This window comes from Melozone crissalis, unplaced genomic scaffold (assembly GCF_028551555.1).
Source record: "Melozone crissalis strain CALT ecotype California unplaced genomic scaffold, PUWL_Pcris_2 ptg000006l_1, whole genome shotgun sequence".
Taxonomy (NCBI): domain Eukaryota; kingdom Metazoa; phylum Chordata; class Aves; order Passeriformes; family Passerellidae; genus Melozone; species Melozone crissalis.
In genome coordinates, this window is record NW_026535784.1 from 10,330,491 (window position 1) to 10,356,905 (window position 26,415).

A 26,415-nucleotide genomic window follows, 5' to 3' on the forward strand; every position below is an offset into this window, starting at 1 on the left:
CCATCCATCCCCTAACAAAATTATCTGATATGAAGTGCTGATTGTTGCTTGTGAATCCATACGAACCACAGGTAGACAGAATCACAGAATGGGAGGGACCACACTAGGTCATCTGGTCCAATCTCTGTGCTCAAGCAGAGCCATCCCAGAGCACATGGCACAGGGTCATGTCCAGATGGTTCTTGAAGATCTCCAGTGAGGGAGGCTTCACAACCTCTGTTCCAAAATCTGTTCCACTGCTCAGTCCTCTGCACAGAAAAGAAGTTCTTCCTCAATATTCCTGTGCATTGATTTCGTTCCATTGCCTCTTGTCCTGTTGCTTGGCACCACTGGGAAGAGCCTGTTTCCATCCTCTTCATGAAGCCTCCCTTCAGATACTTACAGATATTGGTGAGGACTCAGTTGTCTCTTCTTGAGACTGAACAAGCCCAGCTCCTTCAGCTTTGAAGCTCAACAACAAAACCATAAAACAGCTGTGTTTAGAGAAGGTTACCAAAAAAAAGAAAATAAAGAGGATGAGTAAATGAGCTACAAGATGAATCAGGTGCTCTAGGTGCTTCTCTTGGAACAGTTTTGCTTTGTGTGTTACTAAATTCACAAGCTCTTCTGTCACTGAAAATGTTGGCAGAAATCAAACTCTGTAACACAATTATTAGTACTAGATTGCAGGCATTATTTTATTACAGCACTGGAGGCATGCCAGCTCTTTCCCTGAACATGGATAGCACTTTCAAGACTATTCACTATTTGTACATTTTAGCAAACAAAGAAATTAATGTTCATTGGCTGTAATTTATATAATTCCCTTCATTACTTATTATTCTGTCTTCTCTTGGTTGTTGATTGATTTGCTTCTTCTCATGCTGATTCGCCCATATTTTCAGGTTTTTTATTATCTTTTTTCCAGGTAAAGAGAGTTTCAGTACAATTGCTGAATTGTCTTTGTTAGTTTCGTCTTTATCTCAGGGTTCTGCAAAATGTCCTTGTGGTTCATCAATTCTGCATTCCTAGTGTCCAGTTTCAGCAATGTATCTCTTGCCCAGGTCTGAGATCACTGAAGCATATCAAGGTTGATTACAGTTCTTTTAGCAAAACTTAAGGTTTCAGTAATTTTCCCCAACCATGTCCCCACCAGAGCAGCTAGTGGCAAACCTTGTTGTGTGAATCAGTGCATAGAGGTAACCAGGGTGATCACTAAGCTGAAGTGCAAAGAGTGGATTTATTTCACTGAAAACACTGGGTGGCAGAGAAACAGGCTCTGTCAAGCTTAGTTCATCCTCAGAAAGAGAGGCACATGGGGAAAGGGGCTCTGTCAGCCTCAGTTCAGCCTTGCAGCCCATGAAGATGGGCAGGAGCTCACTGCCTGCCCTGGGGTATCAAAGGGCTTCACACATATACAGTTTATCCCAAGGCTGTGCTTCCATTGTCTCCTTCTCCCAGCAGGAGGCTCAAGTATGTGCATGAGTGTGTTATCCCTACACAGCACTCCTACTTCCTCAAAACAGGTAAACAACACCAGGCATAATAAATGGAGTTTTCCCACACTGACATCCTGAGCAGAACTATTCCCTCCTCACCAAATCTTCCAGTTTTAACCCCTTCCTCCCAGCATTTGCTAAATGCTGGCTACAATGGCATATGACAGAGTGGAAAATTAGACTTCTTATGATTCATTGAAACAATTAATTATAAAAGTGAGTTAAAGCAATTGGAAAAGTTATTAGGAAAGTTATATAATTTCCAACACTCCCCCCAGAAAAGTAGAAAAAGCAATGTGCTGGAAAACCAGTGGCGATAACTCAAGTTGAAAATGAAGAAGGGCACTTTTTTGAGACAGAGTTTCTCTCAGAGCCAATGCAGTACCTTCACATAATAGTTTCTCCTGTCCCTTTTCAGGACACTGATAAAACTATAGCCAAGTGAATATGGGGGTTTTTTTCACTCTATAGGCTGCAATAATGCAATAGTACAGTCTACGAAACTCAGGGAATGCACTTTGTACAGCTAAACTTTTTTGAGTGGAACATTTTGGCTTCCAGGTTAGAAATATACTACCTGGTAAGCATTCAGAAGACGTAAAGAGAAATACAATCTTTGTTTTCCATAACGTGCACACAATGGCAGTAGTCAGGATTTCAAACAGCAAGAGCAGAAGATTCAGCTCTTGAGTTTCCCAGCCCTGCATGTTACAGGCTTGGACTTTGGAGGTACCAGCTGAATTGGTGCTTTGCGTTTCTGTGGCTGCTCTTGGTGCAGTTTGATGCGTTCCCTCTTCAAGTGGCGGAGCAAAGTGCGTACAGCATATGGCGCATTCTGGAGGTTTCTTCAGGCACAGCTCGCTGCTGCAGAGCAGATCTCTCGCTCCTACCCCGTGCTGGGCATTATGGCCGTGCGGAGGCTCCGAGCAGCTTTCGGGTTTGGCGCCGCCGGCCGCGGGCTCGGCTCGCGGGGCTCTGCTGCCCTCCAGCGGCCGCCGCCGCGCTGCGCGCCCGGGCCCGGCCTGCCCGAGGGGATCGATCGCGCCTGGAGCGCCGGGGGCGGGAACCGCGCGTCCCGGGCGCTGCTCGCTCCTCTCGTGCCGCGACATTCCTGGCGTTTCCACCCGTTCGTGGTGACCTCACCACCGCACGGACGGGATCTCCTCTCTCCCCGAGCGCGCACGCAGGCACAGCGCCGGCCCCGTGCTCCTGAGCTACGTGGCAGCGCCGCTGCTGCCTCCCACCAAGCACAACACGCTGGCATGGCACGGCACGGCACGGCACGGCACGGCACGGCACGGCACGGCATGGCATGGCATGGCACGAAATGGCATGGCACGGCACGGCATGGCACGGCATGGCATGGCATAGCACGGCACGGCACGGCGTGGGCCGGTAGCCAGCGCTGCAGGGCAGCTGCTTGGACTGAGTCATGGCCACTCCAGCAAGCAGCCTGGTTTGACAGTCTTACAGGAAACACTCTCCTGTAGACCTCAGCTCGTTTATTATTATTTGATTTGGGAAATAGATTTAAGGGGTGAAGGCTGTGGGCTGTGCAGTCACATAAGCCTAGTATGGAGGGGCTTGACAGCTGGCCTGCAAGCAAAGCTGAATTAATAGAAGAAATAACAATTGATGATTTTTGAATGTATCCATAGCAAGGAAGAAGACAAGGCTGTCAGCATGGAAATAGATTAGAAAAGATACATGAAAATTTTTGTAAGCTAGACTACGTGCATAAGTAGATGTGTATATCTGCCTTATTAAATTTCTGTAAAACTTTTGCCAATTATATTGACACTAATTGCTTTGCAACAATGAATATAATAAATTATTGTGATGTGGTTAATGACTTAAGATCATGCTTTGTTAAGAGTATATAAGCTGGAGAACATGCAGAATAAAAAACTTTTCTTCTTGGACCCTGATCACGTGCATGTCACGTCCGGCCTAACAGTGACATTCTTGATCCTTTGGGAACTCAGCAGATGAAAGTCAAGCTGGAGAAGGAAGAGCCAGCTCAGAGTGTGGTCAGGGCAGGAACTGGGATGAGGTTCTGAACTATTGGAGACTGGAACTCCTGCAATGGCTTTGCAGCAGACAGGCTGTGGGCAAACATTAATTTGGGGGTAGCTTGGACACTTTTTGAAGGACAGTAAGCAATGCTTACCTGAAAGAAAGAGACCCAAGGTGAGCTCGAGACCCTCCTGTCACCATGTTCCCTGCCGGTGGCTGAGCTAACAAAAGCCCTTGGGTAAGGGCCTGGGGACTGCAGCCATCAGCCAGCACATCTGCAGGGGCAACCCCAGGAAGGACAATGGGCAGTGGTGAGCATTCCTTACTGCTGCCTCAAAGAGAATGGGGAGTGAGCAAAAAGAAAAATTAATATTCAATCAGTTAGACTAAAAACACACCCAGTTACAAGTCAACAGTTCTGCCTCATCATTTATTTTTGTGATTCACAGCTATTCCTTAAAAAATATTTGAAACTACCTAGGCATAGGATAACAGTCTTAAGCATGCAGTAAAATGTGTTCATGGTATGATGTGTCCTGTAAACCAATACATCAGGAGAAATCTGAAATAGAGTCTGCATTTTACACAGAAATTAGAAAACTAGTGTTTAGCCAAATACCATTAGAAAGTCATAATACACTTTTCAGACCTTTCAGATTTCAAATTTCATTGCCTTAGATTTCTCTATTGCAACTATTATAAGAGTATTTTCAGATAACTGCCCATTCTGTGAAGTTTTGTTTTGCCATCTATGATGAAATTAGAGACAGGCAGAATATTATCCCTCTTAAATCTCTACATAGCTAAACCCTGTTAAAGGTATAGAGGTCATAAATGACATTCTTTTATTTAAAAGAACTTTACTATGTGACTTTTTCTAAAAGTATCTTAGTTAGATATTAAAAAAAAAAAAAAAAAAGAAAAACAGTAATGATGTAAATCCAGACTGCTCAATGAGTGCCTTTTTCTTTAGAATAGTGAGGAAGAGCAAAATACAATTTGGGGGCCATTTTTAGTTTTGTTTTTCTCCAATAACTCAGAAATCCAAGACATCACTTGTGTTTTACTTTTGTATCTATGGATTTTAATTCCTGAAGAAGTAAAGGTGAAGAATTAGTAGAAGCAAATGTTTTTTAATCATTGTCAAGGTTCTAAAATTAGCAAATATATGTTTCAGTCAAGCCTGAGAACAGCATTTGCTTTTGGCTGCTTGACATCCCAAAGCACTGGAGCTGCTCTGCCAGCACAAAGCACCATGAATAGCATGAGACATACTTTAAGAAATGTGAGCCTTCAGTAGAACCCTGTGTCATGATGTGGTATCAAAAATGCCTCATTTTGGATCAAAATCACATTTAAGGGACATCTTTTAATTTTTTTTATTAATTTTCTTCAATTTGTCTTAAAAAGAGATGAGAAGGTTAACATTCTTTATAGCTTCTGGCTTACATTTTTTCTTGCACCTGTAGATGCTGTGAAATGTTTCTGACATCTGATAGTTAAGGGTGCCAATGGTGTACCTGTTCAATTTAAGAGAACAATGGAGTTTTTAGGACAGTCTTCCAGCAAGCCTATTACTATGAAAGTTATTTCCCAGTTTATCATTTGAAGCAAAAGAACCTAAATTTTAGAAAATGCTGCAGTCACAAATTTTCCATACTTAAGACTGATTTTTAAGTTTCCTGCTGCTATGGCAGCCTTAGCAATAAATGCATTTTAAATATCCCTTTGATGAGTTCACAAGTGTCTATTGAACTCTCTTTGTGGTGAACTACCATTTCATTTCCATTCAAAGACTCCCATTGCTTTTTTTACATCAATCATTCTCTCTCCAATCTAATATTAAGGAAGAAAGAGGTAATGTTTCATATTTGTACAATCACAAAAGAAATCTTACCAAATTCCTTGGTCTTCTCACACAGTCATAAGCATAGTGAGAGGAAACATTACATCACATTACCAAGCAGCTCCAAAACAGAGCCTCAAAAACCTTGGGTGCTCACATATCTGAAAAACAACTTTGTAAGCATCAGGTACAGCACACTGAACGCTATAAACTCAGGATTATCATCTCTGCTGTTTATCAGCAATGATATCTAATAAAAAGACACACCTGCTCCCTGTACACTTCATCTGTAGATATTTCTATTTTACATCTACCCAGAAGCGAAGGATGATAATAAATTACTAGAGGTGAAGCTTAAAAATAAGTCTCTTTACTATAACCACTTTCAACCCCACATATCCCAAGTTAGCCTCTTTCTTTAGGAGCTTTAAACCTCTTTAGTTCTACACACAATCCCAAAAGGCCAGAGATACCTGGTGGTCTGTGGGAGCTTACATGAGTAATTGGGGAGGTCTCTTGGCTTCACCATTTATCTGCCTGTGGCTGGTTTGATGGCATCAGTCTGGACAGTTCAGAGAACAGCTCTGCAGAAGGCCTGTGTTGGGAGAACTGTGCTGGCTGAATATTAGACACTGGGGGCTTCTCTTTGAGGACTGATACACCTCATTTCTTCTGCAGCTTTTACAAGCCACATTGGAAGGAAGTAGATACAAACAGCTTATGGTGAGGAAAAACTTATATATATATGCACCCTGAATTTTTTTTTATATATATACACGTGTTCAGTCTTGTAATCACCGCTTAAAAATGTGCACTGTTATAGAAAGGATTTCTATTTTTAAATAAAAGTCAGTTAATTTACTTTGAACAGATAATGGGTGCAGGTAATCTTTTGAATACACCTAATGAGCTTATTTGGCTTTTTGAAGTCAATTTTACGTCTCAACAGGCATCTTTAGTGATATTTTTAGTTGCAGTAAATAATTTCATAAAATAATGAGGTTTTCAAGAGGGAATTTAGTCAAGCTAGAATCCTAAGACTAGAATACATTTCTTAGCAACTGCAGATTGGCATTTTTTTTTAAGAGAGTACAGTCTTCATCTCCATTTCTGGAAACTATTCCACGTAAAGGGAACCAGCACAGTAGAATTCCAATGGAGACGCTCCTTAGGCTGTTACTTTACTGTAGTGTGTTTTAATTTGCATTACTATTGCTAAAACATGGCCTGGAGTTAAAAATTATTAAATTTATTAAGTCCTTAAAATTAACTGTTTTTCTGCATAAAATCTTGAGTTTAGATTTGTAGCTTTAAACAGCCATTTTATTCTAGAAGCAGATGAATAGTCTGTTTTCATTTTATTAATGAAGTTTCTGAGAGTCCTGCTTAAATAAATCGCCCTAAGACCCCATCTACCTCTTCAAATGAACTTTAAAGTACTTGCCCAATCCACATCACTGACCTGTTTAATAACACAAGATGCTGCATGGATTGCTAGTACCTTTAACTATATTTTGGCATAATTAAAATTAAGAGGTGCAAATGGCTCCACTTTTCCACTGTAATGCAATTTTACCAATATTAAATTTACTTTATTGCTGTTCCTAATTTTTTGTAACAAATGTTTATCAAGACACTTCATAACACAATTATAAATATCATGAGATTTGTGTTCAATTCTGTGTTTAAAAGTCAGTCATCAACTGACTAAAACAAAATATGGATTTATGATTCATTCTCTTTATGCTCAAAAGTGTATTAATTTCTCACTGCCATCTTTATTCCAAGTTTCAAAGGCAGGATTCAAAATCCACTACAGCTGATGGAAGTATTTCCATTGATTTTCACTAGGTTTTGGTCAAGCCCCAGATGTCGATGAACAAGCTGAAACTCACAGAATCTCCTTGTTTACAGAAGTGATGAAGCAGGTCAAAATCCTCATTTAATCTCACTGTGGGGGATAGGCCACTGATGAAAGAGCACACTAGCAAAAGGCAGATTTTGAAGAGACAGACCTGAAACAACCTGCTGTGCAAGTGCCATTTAATTACCTTCGTTCTCTGATCTTAATTTCTCTTGATACAACCTGCTACAGACTGAACATTTCAGAATAAACGTAAGGCTATTTCTGTTCCCTTTGTTTTCAATTACCTTTGATGCTGGCATAATGGCTGAATGTACACGATGTTGTACAGTGCAGTGGGAAGCTTGAAGAGAGTTTTACCCCTGGGTGAGACTGTGTGGCCCTGTCAGACCACCCAGGGAAATCCTTGACTCCAGCTGTTTCCCTCTGCCCTAAAGCCCAATGTTTTTGTGCTGCCCTTTCCTCTCATGGACATCCTTCTAGGTTTGAAATCAGCAGCAATTGAACTGTCTCCACTTTTTCTTTCTACCCCAACATGTACATATCTTTCTTAAAGTGCATAGTCAGGTGGATTATTGCATAGGTTGTGTAAAACTAGGTGACTTTTGAAAGACACCATTGTTGTTGACTCTGCTAGTGGCCACATCCATCAATCATCATTTAATGAATCTGTTCAGAGGCTGAGTTTGAGTCTCCATGTACAGAGGAGGAGACCCCAAACTGCAGGATAAGCAGCTGACAATATGAAACAGGCATTGCATGGCAGGCACACCAGTTCTGAAATGTGGAATAACAAAGGATGAAAAGTCAAGCTATTTCCTTTGCACACCATTTCTAAGAGCAACCATAATTCTCACAAGTTCACAAACCTAGATGAGACTTCAGGTGAGAGACCTGTGAGAAACCAGCGCAGCTTTGTTGTCTCCAGATCAGTGACCATTTACATCAGCTGTCAGTCCAGATAGGTGACCCAAAACTTGGGACAGTCAATTCCTCTGAGGAATTTACTTCTGCACCATAGGTCAGTATAGAAGCCTCATGTGGCTCTAGTTGACGTTCATCTCCAGGAATATTATCATAACATTTGCAAGTAGAAAGTGTTTGGTGGTATATTCATAACCCCAGCATGATCTTCAATTAACACTCTCTTTCATGAGGGAAAGACCAAAGGTTCCCAAGGCCTCTTGTTCCTCCTAGCAGCACACACACACACACACACAAATTCTTCTACTGCAAATATATCTGTCAGCACAAAAGAAGAAATATTCTTGTCAGTGTCAGTTACCAAATGTATTTCTGTGTTTAGAATTCAGGGTAATTTATTCTAATGATTTTCCTAAGAATCTATACACACTGTTTAAGTTTCTGTTTGCTCTCATATCAGCTGTTATACCAGATAGGGTCTAGACATATACAAGATAGGGTCTGCTGATTTTAGCAACTGAGTACTTGGATGCAAAATGAGCAGACTCACTGAAGCAGATGAATAAGCCTCTACAGAACACCCACAACGTTACAATATTTTCCTCCATGCTACTGCAAGAACACAAAGAAGAAAAACAAACTCAAATAGAATATTTCACAATATTAAACAATATTCATTCTCTTGGGATTGTCTGAATCAGAATTCTAAGTGGCTTGAAAGCTTGAAAACAGTTAAATGGAAAAAAAATACTCATTTAATAGTGCTGTGCACAGTACTCCACTGGAGTACAGCAAGTAGAGAAATTATATATGGTCATAAAAAAATTAAATCAGTTCAAAAGCCTTTTTGCTACCTCTTTAGCATATAATTTCACAGACAATCTGAATCAGATATAATATTGTTTCAGTCTGTTGACTCTTATCCACAACCTCAGGACAGGAAATATCTGCCTTTTTCTTCTTTTCTCTCTGTTGAAATACCCTGTGTTGTGCCTTCAAAATTGTTGATAGACCTTTTCCCCAGAGCAGTTTCTTTAATGAATGTTTAGTTCTATCACCAAGCAGTTAGTGGTGAATTTTTGGTTAGAACAGAAGGTGCTCTTCATGGAAGAAGACAGGGCAAAAACGGAAAAAGCCTTTGTTGCAATTTCCAGCTCTGTGGCACTGACAGAAGAGTCTTTGCACATCCATATGCTTAAGGCATTAATGCACAAGATGGGCAATGACAGCAGAATTAGTGTCAATATAGCATATTATACAGGTCTGTGAACCCTGCACTGCCCCAGATTCCTGAATCTAAAAAAAAATATTGCAGCATGACCAAGTGCAGGTTGTCAAATGACAATGTAAGTTTTATAAAAAGCAGTAATCTAGAAAATATGGACGTGTCCTACCTAGTAGATTCCACATGGAATATGCATGCTACTGAAGGAAAAGTAGACAGTTATGAAGCATTTTCAATCACAGAAGCAAAGTGGAAACAGAATAAATTATGATAGACCTAAATTTACAAAAAAAAAAAAAAATATACACTTAGAAATCTCTTTAAGGAAAAAAGTATAAGGACAGTTTATTTTTTAAAAAGAACTACATATTGTCTAAGGTAGAAATCTTAGGACTGTCTTGTGTGATGAAAACTTGGTTGAATTAAAATATGTCTCTGCATAAAAAGAGGGGATATTAACCTTTCCTATTCAAATTAGGCATGCCTTTGAAAGAGAATTTAAATTGAGTAGTAGCCTGGAAGCTTTGATTTACATCAAATATTTGGATATATACTTCCAACATGTAAAGCAGGCAGCAACTGAAAATTATCTGAATCAAAACAAGATTTTCAAAATCATCACTGAATTATTTGGAACAAAGGCCATGAGTATTGGGAACAAAACCAAGAGTGAGAAAAATATTAAAGCACAGATGATTCACGTAGGAAAATCTTCTATGTAAAATAATAGCCTCTCTGACTACTACTGGAATTGAAAATTATATTGCAATATCAACTAGATAGTCAAGTGCTCAGGTCAGAAAAACAAGTCAAATGCTAGAAATTACAAAGAAAGGAACAGAGGACACAATAGGAAACTTTTGTATTTTTCCCCATGTGAACCCCATGTGCCTGCACCTTGGCTATTCTGGGATGTAACTCAGAAACTAGAATGGGTTCAGAGAAGGACAGCAGGGATGATAAAAGTCTGGACCAGCTCTGTGAGGAGCAAGTGCCAGCACGTGAAACTGCTGAGGAGGGAATACAGTGGAGGCCTCTGCAGCCATTAGCAACAGAGAGAATAAAGGGAGACCAATTGTGTTTTACAGTTCAAGAGACAGCAGTATTACTCTCAAATAAAGCAAGAGGCAGCAGGTGCAGAAAAAATGACAGGAGGTGACCTTCCACACAATGAGTGAATAAGATATAAAAACTCTTGAGATAGTGTTGTTCAATGCAAAAGAGTATTTGGATTCAATAAGTGGTTGGGCAAATGCAAGAAGAAATATCCACAGGTAACTAAGTTAAGGGGCATCACTCTCTGAAAACACCACTATGTGATCACTGGGATTTTTGTTGTGCACCAGACATCTGCTGGTTTTTGCTAGATTTGTGGGTTAGAAGGACCATTGGCTTAATGTGTCATTTTTATACTCTTAGGTTGCTGTAGTTTTGTGCTTCTGTCTTAACAAATTTTATTTGTATTGTGCATTAGGTTGATACACAATGCAAATTATCTTCTACCTCTCAAAAAAGACAGGAGCATCAGAGAGCTGTTGCTAGGGATCTGTAAACTAGAATTAAATAGTAAGTTAGTGATAGTGATTTTACCATCAAAAACAGCAAAAGGCATTTCTTACATAAAGGCAGGTTTGTTGCCACACAAGCAGAAGGAATATTAAAAAGTGATATAACAAGATTGCTACTTACAAATCTAAAGGCATTTGTGGTGCTTTAGCATATGGGAATTTAAGTTACCCATTGATACTTGGCTCAGATTTCAGAAAACAGCATAACTACTTTTTAAATGTTACATAATATGACTATTTAGCATATCTTTTTTCATATTATCCCTTTCTAAAAAAATTATAATCCCTGACAACTGATCAAAACCTTGGAACATTTTCGATGTTAGATAAGGTAGAAGCTTAGAGACGAGTTCATTAACTAAGCACAGAAAGGAGCAGCAGTGTAAGTACCCAGGAAAGTAAGCTATGAATAAGGTGAGAAAAGCTCAGTGAGGTCTGTCCAAAACAATCTTTCAGCAGTAGCAGCAGAATGACCAATGACTGAAAACAGTTAATCCAAACCTCTCTGTCCTTTAAAGGTGCTTCAAGAACCCCTACAAAACTGTCGTGATACTGCAGCATGACCAGCTCATAAAATTCACTCCTTTGGTTTTACTGGGATTAAAGTGTGTCCTGCAAGTACTAGTGTTTCTCTGTATCTTCAATAATTGCATTCAGTTTCTTGGCTGAACTAGTTTAGGGGAGAATTTACTGCTGATAGAGCCTGTCAGTGCTGCTCAGCAATCCTGCAGTGATTGCTCCTCAGGACACTTACGCTGCCTGTGCAGGGCTGTGGAGGCAGTAGCTGGGGGATGATGGATGTGGGCTGCATATTCAAAGGCTGATATAACCTACTGAGACTCAACATCTTGGGCTTCTTCTAATATTAACAGTCAGAGCTGGGGTCCTTCAGAAAGAGGTTCAGGATGAAATTCTGATTTCACTACTTTGAATTTCTCTCTGGAGTGCTTATCTCTCTGCACTGATGTGCAGGGAGCTAGGGCACTGGGCTTGCTATGCTAATATTGAGCTTTGGGACATTCTTGCCCTTTGAAGATCTGTCACTGCCTGCCAGAAGCCTGTTGGATTTTGCAGTAACACCACAAAGTCCCGAGAGCAGAGGCTCCAGCTTGGCTGGAAACACAAACCACAGAAGGTCAATGACTCATGGGTGCCGGAATGCAGCCTTGGGAGCTGGGAAGAGCTGGTTTGGGGAGCTGGGCAGGGCTGGCTGGGGGAGCAGGGAATTGCAAAGAGAGCAGAGATGTCATTTATGTATGTAAATCATCCTGCACATAGTGAAAACACAAGATAACAGGCAAGTGTAGATAACAGACACAGTCCCTACTAGGGGACAAAGGAAGAGCAGAAGTTGCTCCAGCACCCTCTCTTCCAGTCACAGAAGAGTAATGTCTGAGCAGTGTCACTGCTCCATCATTGCTACCAGCTCCCTCACTTTCTGTAATGAGGGAACACTTTCTAATTTGCCACCCCCTTCCTTTTGCTCCCATGATCCAGCAGTTCAATGTAAAGATTTTTCCTTATCAAATCCTCAGGTTAAGTAAATAAGTACATTGAAGAGCAGCTTGAAAATCTCTGTTTTCTGCTTCTACTTTCCCACAGGAAAGTGTGATTTATTACCCCAGTGATTTATTATCAAACCAATGTGAAATTGGGTTCAGGAGTTGTGATAATGTGCATGCATTGGAAATGTTTAACAGTTTAGAAGTGAAATTAAAATTATGAGATGGCGAAGTGAACTGTGAAAATACCTGTTATATGAGAGAGACTAAGAACCAATGGCTCAATGAATGTCACTAGTTTTTCCGTAGTGTTTAAAAATGACACTTGAATGCACACAAAAAGTTATTTCCAGAGTAGATAACTGAATTCTACCTATTTAATTTACAACACTTAGCAATGACTGCTGACCTGCAGAACTGTCTCTTTATCCCTTCATAGATGGAATAAGACATCCCATTGCTAAGTGGACTAGATTTGATTTGTCTCCCTAAAAGGCTTCATATGTTTCAGGAAAAGTCTTCCAGATGAAGTAAAGCAAATCTTATTTCCTCCTGTGTGACTATTCTGACATTAGAGCAAAATAGTCACTAGAACAATGACACACTTCAAGAGCTTTAGTAGCTAAAGTCACAGAAATTCATGCACTACCTCCTTTGTAGCTGCCATCATAATTTCTCTAGTTACCTTCTTCATCAGGCACTCTGCCTGATTTACACCTTGGAGCTTGCTGCATTTGAAATTGCATTGTTATTGCCACACCTTTGAAAGATAGAATCTGGAGTTCAGTCACCACAACGCAAATATCACCCCCAAGTAGGGGCCTCCTACTCCTCGGTGTTTGTTCTCAGCCAGGTGCCAGTGATGCTCTGCCTGTGTGAATCTCATTTGCATCTTTGTATTAAGAATGCCTGTCAAATACACAAACTTCATAGCTCTCCAGGTACAGACTGGGGAATGTTTACTTTTTTATTAATAACCAACATAATAGAACAATAAAGTGCAGGATGAATAAATGAGCTCTGTTGAAAGGGGTGAGAAAGTCCTTAGTTTAGGGGAGAAGTGTCACACCAATCTCCAAGGATGTCAGAGATGGAGAACTTCCAGAAAGGGACCAATAAGGATTTTTTTTCTGATAAATGTAACCTCTGACATAAAACCTGGGTGAAGAGAGGGGTTCCTAATTGTGTGGGCCAGCTTAGAGACTTTATGGCGGTTTTTTGTTTTTCCTTTTTGGTATGAAAATATAAAAGAACAATTTTTTTTTTTTCACTGATGTCATTAATGAGACTACTCATAACTGTGTAGCTGTCCTGGGTGTTTGTGAAGTTGTAAACAAATACTTTCCACACCATCTATCTTAATCTAAATCAAGTGAAACAGGATATCAGCCTTTGGATAGTTTTACACAACTTTTGCCCTTAAAAGTAGGAAACTGAAATTTTCAATGAGGACATTTTGTCCCAGCAAGTTGTTTTGGGATATTCAGTTGGTAATATGTTTTTCCACAAAGGCTGCTCAAATCAGTTTGAGATGTAGAATCATATGAGTCAAGAAGGATGTAACACACTGAGGGCTGTGCCTGACACCCAGCAGTCCCCAGGGTATATTAAGCAATTGTCACTTCTTCATACAGCTTAGCACACTTTTTTCATTAATTGTTAGAAAGCATTAGGAATTCCTCTCATGCCTTCTATCCAGTAATCATTATTACAGTCATTACCAAGTTAATTGCACTAAGCAGTCATGATTTTAATACTTTTCTTGTCACCTGTTTAAAAGGAGTGTATATAAGCATTACATAATGCAGCTACTTAGTCACAGCATTGGAAATGGAATTCAGACATCCAATGGAATTATACTACTCTCTAAGCTCACAATGTTAAAACAACAAAAAGCAAAATAGGAAATTGGAATGAAGGCAAAAAACTTGTTCTGTTTTAATTAAGGAACAGTTCTTACAACTTAAGTTAGACTAAAGGCATGCAAAAATATAAACCAAGATAAAACTTCCCATTACATCTTATTTTAGCTGGAACTGCAAACTGAGCTAAGAATATGAACAAAAGATCAGAGCATGTGCCTCAAACAGGGGTATATAAAAGAAAGATAATGGGCAAAAGAGAAAAGAACTGTGTTAAATTGAAGTGACAGTTGTTTTACATTTCTTAATGTTAAATGAACTACCTCAGAACAGAAACAAAATCTAAGAAACATTACAGTTCAGGTGCTTTTATCATGTTTAACCCTTTTTGCATAGATGAGAGAAATGGCTTCTTGAAAAGAGACAGTTAAATAGGACAAAATCCTTCGTATGCTTTATATTGAAGAAAAATCACCAAAGTTCCAATAGTTCATAAGAAGAATACAGTAATACATTATAAACTGCATACTAATCATAGGAAAAATATTTGAAAGTATGAAGGTCATATCCAGTCAATCCACAGCCCAATCCCCTTGGGCTTTACCTTGTATTTTGAATAGCATAAATAAAATTACACAAATATTTTCCTTTGAAAAACAGGAGGAGAAATGGTGCAGAGTGGTAGTGGGCCAGGAGGATGCTCCATGCCTGCACCTCTACCTGTGTCCTCCTTCCACTCCAGGCTGTTTGGAGGACAGTGGCACTCTGAACCCATACTTTTTGTTCTCTGTCTTCTCCTGTTTTCCTGGTTCTCCTGCTGCTCTGATGATGCTGCCCAGCCCTACTCCATCAGCTCCCAGTGCAGGGCTGAACATTGTGGGGTGAGATGCAGTGCACTGAGTGTTAACAGTCACTGAACCATTGAGTTCAGTGAGATGCAGGGCACTGAGTGTTAACAGAGTCGCTGAACCATTGAATTCAGTGAAATGCAGGGCACTGAGTGTTAACAGAGTCACTGAACCATTTTGTCATGGCTCCAGCTGTGCTCCTTGCTAAGAGTTTCCTGCCAGCAATACACTGCAATAGTGAAGGCTACAAATGTATTGCAGCTGTCAGCCAGATGTAAATAACAACCAGTTGCATTCAACGTGTCAGACCAATGCAAGAATAGAGCCTGAGGAATCTATTTTGTTTGGAAGAGAACCAAACCTTAGCCATAGTTCTGTCCAAATGATTAAACTGAAGCTGCAGTGCACTAAGGAAAGAATTTAGGATTGCTATTAAATAAAGATTGAGTACTGAAAACCTTCTTCATGAGGACAAAATGTCAAATTAATGTACATTTGCAGTCAGGACACAACTGTGGAAAGTTACCTCAATTTAAGTCACTGACTGAGGTGTGGGAAGTAAAAGAGTGATTTCAATTGCTTCCTCAAAGAGGAAACTGGAATGAGAAGTCAGTATAACAAGTCATTTGTTTACTCCCCAACTCCACCAAACATGGCTCAAGCATGAGGCAAAATTTGCAGTTAATTACAGATGATTGAAATGGTGAAAAACAAATCTAAAAGTAATGCCAAACGAAGCAGAAACAGAACACAGCATTTGGGGAGGTGGCCAAGAAGATCCAGTTAAGCATCACAGCTCAAGTGGCAGCTGTAGCAGAGATCAGTTGGTCTGTGGAGGCCACAGATATCACACTGAAGGGAGGTTGTTCCTTTGCCCAGAGACTTGCAGATACTTCATATTGGTAACAGTTCCTGACAAAGCAATACAACTTTTAAGACACTGAATGATGTTTATAGTGATTATAAAATGTAAATTGTATAGGCTGATATTAGATTATTCTAACATTTATAAGATTTATATCATGCCTGAGATACTTCTTTGTTACTTCTGGCAGGAAATGGCCTTGTCCTGGCAGCAGCAGGATGTGATGCATTAACAGCTGTGCTGGAGCCTGCTAAAATAACAGCAAAGATTTTCAGATGCAATAGCTGTCCTTCAGTTACTCTAATTATGCTTTATTAAAATGCCAGCTGGAAACAGCAACCATCTCTTCTGTTGCCAAATAATTACCAGCTTTAATAAAGATGGCAAGTTAAAAACTTCAATGGGCATTTCTGGCTAATGTCTATACCTAAATATCAATTTCTTCTATCAAAAGAGGACAAAGTCAAGGCAGAAGTTAGAGTAACATGGCCTTCATGTTTTATAGATGAAGTCCTTCATGAATGTGTCTACACTATAGTTTAATTTTTCATTTGATAAATACTGAATTCCTTCTCTTGCTGGCACATTTGAACTTTGATGAAATGGAGATTTTGTGTAGAAATAATTAAATTACTTAGCAGAGGTGCCATTTTAATCTTAGTGGAAAACAGAAAGTTAAATGGGGTCCATTTTACTGGGTTCTGAGTTTTGACAAGAATTAAAATAAATGTTCTTTCTTTCTGTAAAACTTGCTTGGAGAAGTGCCATCAAATCATTCTTTACCAATAAATAAACATTTTCAGCATTTAATGCAGTTGACAAACAAGACCATTTCCTCCAAACTGGGATTCCTTTAAGGTGTGTTTTATTTTCCCACACCAGCTACCCCCAGCCCATCTGGAACCCATTCTGGTTCTGTCTTCTGGAAGTTAATACAGCTATTGATTAGCCATTTCTTAAAACAGCGCCATTTACAAGACAGTAATGAGCATCATTTCACATAAAGTTAAATGTTTACATGAACTGATTTTTCAGTTTTCCAGAATAAATTTATCCTTATTTTCCTGGCTATGGCTGTTAGCATAATTTTTTTCTATAATGCCCCAATTCTTCTGGAATCAACAACACTCAGAGGGCTTGTTACACTGCAATACTCAGCAAAAATGCTGTAAAATTGTCCAGGATTTCAATTTCTTCAAGGACAGTATTTTAGTTCACAGTTATGCCTATGAACCTGGCATTCACAAAACACAAATGGTGAGATTAAGTCAAAGATGATCTCTGTCTGACCTAAATCACTTCAGAATAGTAGAAGTTATTAGTACAATGTGAGTCTTTCCTTCTACATGACTTACATCCTGTTTTCAAGGCCAGACTAGTCAGGGTGTCTCTATAGCTTTGAAATCTAATCCCTGTCTTTTCATAGGACTGTGGGTGGGTTTGGCTAGAAAACTTCTCAATGATAAGATATTGTTGTAGTGCAATTTTATTCTGAAAACATCAAAATTTTTGGCCTAGTATTCCTCCTCTTGTGGATCCTGTTTGACAGCCAAAGTTTATAAATTAATATGAGCCTTGTCAATACTGTGTTTTATTCAAATATTTCATCAATTAAGGGGAATTTTGTTCAGATAATGTGAGGGATATGAAAGCTAGACCTCTTGTTATGCTTTTTAAACTATTTTCTTGTGAGTCTCAAGGCAATGAACCGATGCCTCCTGGATGTCATTTCAATATCTATTTTCAGCACAGAAATGAAACCTGAATTGCATATATTAGTATCAGGGAGAATCATAAATGTTGAAGCTATGGGAAACAAAAATACCAAATTTGAGACCCACCAGCTGGTTTTTCTACATACAATGATGCAGCCTGGTTCAGAGCTATTTTCTAAAAGCCCAGCCTGCTATTCCTATAAATGAAAATAATTTACACACTGAACTTTATAGCAGATTTCTTGTAAATTGTCTGAATAATAATCACTCTTGGGACAATATTTCTGCTTTTATTATCCTTGTGTGCCATGGGTGGATTTCTCAGCATTTCAGTTCTCATATTTCTGTGGTTGTTTACTTACCTTCCCTTTAGCAGAAAGGGAGTGATCATATGCTGTGGCCTCAATATGACACAGACAGAGCATGTTTCAAAAACCACACACATAATCTTTGTGGAGAACTCACACATGCTGCTACAAGGCACAGAAAGCTGGTTTATTGCTAAATGTCATTTTCTTCTTCCACAGGACAGAAACAGAGTGGCAGAAGAACAGAAAAGAATCACAAGCAGCTCAGCTCTCTCCTGCATCCTCCTGCATTATTTTGCCATGCCAGAGGCAGGTAGCTGACCCACCTGAGTAGCTCTGGATGACTAATGGGCAGGAGGACTTTCACAGGCCTTGACTGTGCAGATGTTGCAATCATCTGGAAGAACATCTGAAATGCTTGAACATTTGAGTGCAGATAAAATATTGTTGTAGTGCAACAATCAGTCTGAACTGACTGCTCTGTGAGGAGGTCTCCTCTTTCCATTGCATCTCCTGAGATGAAACCAATTCCATGCAGGGCAGCCCCACTTGCCAGGGCCTGCAGTCCCACCCTCCTGGTCAGCATTTGCCCCCCTTGGCTGCCACTGCCTTTGCCTCAAGAGTGAGCTGCCCTGTGTGTCCCTTGACTGTCATGTGTGACCATGGTTTGGCTGGTAAAACCTGATCAGGGGGGATTGCTGGCTGCTGAAGGCACGTAAACAACTGCTGAAATGCCATCCCAGTGCATGTGTTCAAAATGGCCCTCGTTTTAGGGTCAGTATTGCGTAAAGGATGTGGCTTAGAGCAGAGTGCTGAGCTCCCCAAAATGTGGGGTGAAAAAGCACAAGAGGAAACAACACTTTATCAAGTTACTCTAGCTTTTCCAGATAATAATTAAAGTTTTTATTGATCCTCCATCCTTGTGAGACCCCTGAGCACGGACTACAATTTCTTAAAATTATGTATTTGTCTCTTTGCAGCCTTTTTAAACTTCACAAGTATCTGTCAGTCCCTCCATGAGCCTCAGAGCATCAGGACTTGCCATTTAAGAAGTACTGCTGTCCAGAGAACACAGAGGAAAATGTGCCCCAGGTATGCCCAGCACTGGCAATGAGCAGCTCAGAGCAGTGCAGGTTGCTCACACACATGGATGGCAACACTGGGCAAGCAGTGTGTGAAAAATGAGCTCTTCTCTCTGCAGCAGGGCATTGTCAGCCTAGTGCAAGGGGCTTGGGCACCGTGGTTGCTGATGCTTGGTACCAGAGTGAAACCCTGAAACTGGGCTCATGTGTGCGAGGTGATTATTCACCTTCTCTCCCGGGACACTTAGGGCTGAGACAGCATCAGACATTTAGTATAGACAGCTGTGAGCCTGCATTTTGTGTGCTATACAAAATTATTTCTTTTGCCATTTCTCTGGCAACCACTTCAATTATGCAGGGAAAACTGCCTTGGCATTTTGAGTGTGAGGGTTGTTAATTTTACAGAACAATCCCTTAAATGGGCAGAAACTCAAATATAAATTCATAATGCTACTGCACCTACCTGAAAATGTACACTAACATCCATGGCAATTACTCTTGAAAAAACAATTGGTTAGTTTCAGGGTTTAAAAGATTTATAGTAACACATGCAAATTTAAAGGAGGCTGTGCAATCCAGTCATTAGGACTCTATGCACAGGCATCCTGGCAACTGTTTACCTCTCTTATGGCCTTGTTGATGTACTTGAGCAAATCGCTTCATTGCTGGTCCTATGTCACACCCAAGAATGTCTGAACTGCTGTTAGACACCACCAGAAAAAGGAGCAATGTGTAAGAAGGTGACAGGTATCTTAATGCAGAAAACAACCCATCAAGAAAACATATATCCTTCTAGGAATTACTGATTAGAGTGCCTCAGAGACAACTAATCCTATGCACCAAAACATATCACCAAATCTCAAGCTGAAAGTCTCAAAAATAACTCATGCAGGTAATAATTATTCTGCATATGGTGGAGATTTGACCAACTAAAACAATGCAGTGAAAAAAGTCCCATCAAAATACAGAAAATACTATGTAGAAAAACTTCTTTTGTATAATTTCTATTCTCTTCATGACAGAAACATATTGTACCACCAAGTGTCAAATGGGGATAAAAAGACTGAACTCCTCCAAATTGCTTTAGGGTATCTTTCAAAAATTAAACACTCATGGAGTTTTGTCATTTCTGATCATACCACATTACACAGGGAAGTACAGACATGAATTAATCTACCCATGAAATTCAATTACACATGTTTACATGGTCAAGAATGAGAGTCATGGAAACAAATAGTAAATATAGGCTGAGAAAATAATTATAGATACTGTTGTTTTGACTGACAATGAAATCAATCTTGCAGTCAGAACCCACTGTTCTTACTCAAGCAGGAAAAAGTAAAATTGCAGACAGACTGGCTTACACAGAGTAGTTAGAAACAGTAGTAAATAGGCAAATGGGAGAAAATACTGAATCAATTGCATAGAGATGAAAACCCTCAACAGACATTACAGAGAGATATATTTGCATACAGTTATATCATTATATAGAGGGATATTGATGACCAGATATATCACTTTATGGGTATGGAGAGATATATATGCGCTTAAATAAGCCACCCTCCCCAACTGGTTACTGTTTAAAATAAATGTGTAAAATTGTTAAGAAATCAGTGTTCTTAGAAAACTGAAAGTACTAAGAATGTGAGACAGGGAAAATTAGGATAAGTGTGAAAATATTTCTAGGGCTGTATGAAGAAAGCTTATAGAATGAGTTAAAAAGTTTAACATAGTAACTGTGGGTGGGGTTTTTATATCTCTCTGAGAAATGATACTACTGTGATACTTGTACCAAGTGCAAGATTGACAGCTATGATGCTAACCATTAAAAAAGTTAAGCTTCTGGTTTGTACATTTAAAGAATGTTAGATATCATGACATGAAAGAGAATTGTTATTTAAAGGCTGAGATTCAGAAAAATAAAAAAGTTTGGAAAAAAATTGAATCAAATAAAACCTCTTTAGCAAATAAAGAATTCATACATAATCACATCTACACTCTCAGATATAACCCATAGGAAAGGGGTTTGCTTATAAAGAGTATCACATTTTGCAACTTATTCATAGTTGGAACAGAGGATGAATAAAATGGAGTGTGACACAATGCCAGAATGTGTCACAATAATGGCAAACCTGCAGTTAGACCATCCAGCCTGCTTGAGACAGGCAAAGAGACAGGCACGTGTGAGCCAACACTAACCTTGGAGCTCTGTGGTTCTCTAATCTAACAGCTGCCCATAACAAAAAGGACATGACATAACTCTGCTACTTTGGCACCTCAATAATTCAACTTGCTCCTAAAGTTAGATTTTTAATGATTAACAATATTTTTTGGCACTTCTGGTCCCTAAAATACCATTCTTGTTTTGCTGAACTAACAAAACTGGGGCTACCCAATAAATCAGACCAGTGACATGCAGTATTGCTCTATAAATCAGCAGTTTTGTTCCTGGATCATCCTGCAGGTATTTGCAAAAGACACTAAAGAGAAAATAAACACATTTTCAGGCTTAAATTGCCTTCAAATAATTCTCAGGTCCCGGAAGAAAATATTTATAGGCTTGTTAATTGAAAATGGTGCTGATGTTAGAAGGAAGTTTCATCATAAGACTTATCTCTGAAGGACTGAATGAAAACTGGAAAGAGGGATTGCAATGTTCTATATACTAAGAGACATTACACTAATTTGATGTTAAAGTTGTCATGGGCTACACTACAGGGTACCACATCTCCAAAACAGGCAATAGATTGTTCTTGGACACCATCTGTAATTGTCCTGAATACAACCACTGACTGCAGTAAGCAGGTGGCAATTATAGCTGTGGGATTAATGGCTGTGACAGCTGTGGCCATATTCCTCATCCAATTAATACCATTTTATATAGGAAAGATACATTTTTTACATGCTATAATGTTTAATATGAGGGATGCCTGGGGAGTCCAAACACATATGCTTTGAATTCAGTCATTTTTGGACCTGAGGCTACTAGCTAAATTGCATCCTACTTGTCGCCTTCTGATGCAAGGCGAGGCGACCTGGCTCTGAGGAAACGGCACGGCAACCCAAACTCTCCAGGGTCACTCGGGCCAAGAACACACGCTAGCACCAGTATGGTGGACGGTTCAAGACCTTTATTGTCCCGTCTCGTCGGGTTTTATACTCTGCAAGTTTTTTCTCTACGTCAGGGGGTCTTACCTTACTGTAATTGGTTAGCAAGGAGTAAAAGTTACTAATGTTAGGGGGGAACTACATTCTTGGGTGATCCCTTATCACTAGAAGTTAGGGGGAGAGGAACCCTGCTGCTTTCCGTGACATCGCGAGATTTTCCGAGCGCCTCTCCCTGTCTACTACATCTCCCCCCCCTTTTTCACAAATGAACGAGGTAGTCATATACATAGGTACCGAGACGAGGTATGAGGTTGTTGACAAAGAAAGAGGTTTGGTAAACTTGGGTAGAAAATCTTGTGACTGGCAGTGTTCTCTGGTTGAATTCACAGGAGTTGTTGTCGGCCTATGAACAGGATGTTGGCCCGTTCCAGGCGGGTCTGAATGAACGAGACCAGCTTGTTCAGCAGGCACGGTCCGAAGGTGACTGCCAAAAGCAGTAATGCCAATGGACCTATTAGGGTAGAAATCAGAGTGGTTAGCCATGGTGATCGGTTGAACCAGGATTCAAACCAACCCTGTTGGGCTTCCCTGTCTTTCTGTCTCTGAGCCAGTCTGTTTCGGAGTTCCGCCATGGAGTCTCTCATGACTCCCATGTGGTCTGCATAGAAGCAGCACTCCTCCTTCAAGGCGGCACACAAACCCCCTTGCTGCATGAACAGGAGGTCTAAACCTCGCCTGTTCTGCAAGACCACTTCTGAGAGTGAGGAGACTGACTTCTCTAGAAAGGAGATGGATTTCTCGATCCTTTGCAGGTCCTCGTCAATCGTTGCTTGCAGCTGGGACAGTCCTTGGTGCTGGGTCGCCAAGGCTGAGACTCCCGTGGCCGTTCCGGCTGCTCCTAGGCCCAGCAGCATTGCGATGGTTATACCTGTTACTATTTCTCTTTTGCGAAGCCGGGTGGGTTCCTCAAAAAGGGGGTATACTTCTCCATCTGCGCGGTACAGGATCCTAGGAACAATCAGAACTTGGACACAAAAGTCGTTAGAGTCATCGAATTTGGCAAGGAACACACAAGGACTCACTCCTGATCGCTGGCAAACCCACATCCCAGATGTGGATGGGACTACCCACTTATTGTTTTTCCCATCGGGTTTGACAACTTCGGTGCAGACGTTGCCTTTCCGCCTAGCTAGGGTTGCATTGCCAAAGCATCTGCCCTGGCCTGTGACTTGACTCAAGGTGATTCCTCTGCGGGGGGTGTCCCATCTACATTGGTTGGGTGCATCTGCTGTGGAGTAACTGAAGGGAGTGTTTAGAGCAACTCCTTCGTAAAAGGGGGGTTCGACATCGTAACAAAGCCAGCAGGATTCGGTTAGGTTAGGGTTAGATTCGTTCAGGGATAGGAAGGTAGCTTCTAACATACGAAGGATTGGGTCTAAATCTGACTTGGCTAAACGGTTTACCTGAAAGGCTTCTACATGGCCGGTCGGGATATCAGCGACCCTTGTGGGTAAGGCTTTGGGGCGGGTCGCGTTTCTCCCTTTCGGCACACTTTTAATCACTTTGTTGGGTCCAACCGCTCGGGGTGCCGACGGTTGGAGCCTAATAATTCGCACGTTCACCTTTTCTTTTGACCCTTGAAGGACTACTGTCCATGTTTTGCCTGTTGTCCAGCTAGGGTGATGAGGCTGTAAAACTGTCATGTTGTAATCTGTGCATTTCCGAAATCTGGGGATTTTATGGCGATATCGATGGAAGTTTCCAGGTATGAGGATGGGTGTTTTGCAACCAGTGGGTGCCCAAGTGAACTGTAAGAATTTGTCGGGCTCTTGTGGATCCCACCCAGGCCCCGACGGTCTGGCATCTGTGACAATGGTTTCGCAGCCCCAGTGTCCACAGTGTCCCCACCCTGGGTGGTTGCAGTAGCTTTTCCCAGGGTTAGAAGCTGGGCACCAGTAGGATAGGTACATGTGTGTGGCGTGTGGGGAATTGGGGTCTACCTTTGGTCGTCCTGGAAACAGGTCGGTGATGTGGAGCACGAAGGATGGAGTGTTTGGTGTGGTGATTTCTCTGAGCACCTTGTCACTACTAAGGTGTTGCATGACCCACCTGAATGGCCGATGGGGGTAGTGATCCGGGCTGGCTTGCCCTCTGGCAACAAGCCCCAACAGCAAAATCACACAAAAACACCGTTGATGCTTGGGTCTCACCCGCGCGGGTCTCTCGGGCGCTGCCTGACGGCTTGGTGGTCTGTCGCTTACCTCTGGAATGGGGATGTACGCGTCACGAGGACGTCCCACGAGCATGTCCTGTAAACAGAAACTCGCAACTCTCATCAGTCTCATTCTGCTCGCTATGGAGGTCCGGCTTAATTGACTTAAGTGGACACCACCTAGTTTTGCCGTCCTTTTTGACAGCTGCGTACCCTCGCCCCGTGAGCATCAACCTCCAGCCCCGTTCCCATTCGCCTAGCTCGTTTCTGATTACAACCTGCGGGCCCTCCTCTAGCGTTCGAGTGACCCAGTGTTTTTGAACGGGACTGTTTGTTTCATCTCCCCTGGGGAATTGGTTCAATGCCAGCAGAGCAGTTGCCAGTATACGTGCCTGATCTCCTGGGGGAATGGCATTGGCAAAGCCCTCTGCTTCCACCAACACTTCTATCTTGGTTTTCAGGGTCTGATTTGCTCTCTCGACTATGGCCTGTCCGGTACTGTTATACGGGATACCTCGCACTAATGTGATGCCCCATTTCGAAGCGAACTCTTGTACCGGTTTAGAAATGAAACTGGAACCGTTGTCAGTTTTGATCTGTTTGGGGATACCAAGCCAGATCATGGCTGTCAGCCAGTGCTGAATGGTGGCCTTGGAGTTTGTTTTGGCGTGCTGTGTGGCTATGATCATTCCGCTATAAGTGTCTACTGTCACTGCAAGCCATGCTCGGGGCCTCAGCAGTTCGCACCAAGTGAAGTCCGACTGCCAGATTTCTGAGGGCTTGAGGCCTCTCGGGTTGACCCCGTAGGTCCACAGGGGTGACTTCCGGCAATGAGGGCAGGTGGCTACCACATGTTTCGCGTCCGCTGTCGGGATTCCGCATCTCTTTGCCAGTGCTTTGGCTCCGATGTGGAGCGACTCGTGCAGTTGACGAGCTTCCTGCAACGTCCAGACGCCTTTCGCTGCGGCGTCCGCTTTGTCGTTGCCGATCTGGAAGTAACCTTTGATTGGGTCGTGGCTGTTGATGTGGATGACTGACACGGTGCCCTGTCGCGAGGAGAGTGCTTCTTCCAGCATTAGGGCTGCTGCAGATGTTGACACACCTGGTCCTGCCATGGCTAGGCAAAGCCTCACCACGAATATAGAGTCTGTTACAATGTTGAGGTGTTCTTCTTGGAAGAGTCCGCACGCCAAGACCACTGCTGCTGCCTCCAGCTGTTGCACCGACAGTGTGGGGTCACACGCTTTGACGCAATGCCATTGCTCTCCTGTCTGCCACACTGCTGCTGCGGTTGAGGTCATGGAGGAAGCGTCTGTGAAGACCGTTGGTCCTGGCTGCGGTCGACCCATGACCTTTGGCGGCGTGTCCATGTCGACTATGGTCAGTAGCTTAGTCCAGGGTGGCTTGGACGAGTAGGAGATTTCCCCTCCGAAGCCGGTGAGAGCAAGGGCTAGGTGCTCCGATATTATGGCTGACTCCAAGGTCGGTTGCTTACGGAAAGGGAGGTGGATGCTTGTCGGCTCTGTTCCCAGGTGTCTCAAAGCGAGTTTCCTGCCCTTCATGATGAGGTTAGCAATGCATTCTATTCCCGGGGAAAACGCACGGGCAGGTCTTCCGAGCACCACCCATTGGATGGGTCGGGCCTTTTCGGAAAGTCCTTGAGCCAGTGCTCCCACTCCCCCCTTCGGTGTAAAGTGGACGTATAAGTCCAGGGGCATGGCTGGGTTCCACCTGGCAAGTGTGCCAGTGGCCATCTGGCTTTCGATGAAGTCGAGGGAGCTCCTTGCCTGTGGTGTCAGCTTCTTGGGATCCCAAGGGTTCTTTCCTTTCAGGAGGTCATATAGAGGGTCCATGACCTCGGGGGGAACTAGGAGGATGTTGCGAACCCACTGCAGCGATCCCACCAGGCGTTGCACGTCGTGGAGCGTCTCGATGTCTCGACGGACTTTCGCTTTGGGGGGTGTCACGTAGGAGCTTGTGATCCCCACTCCC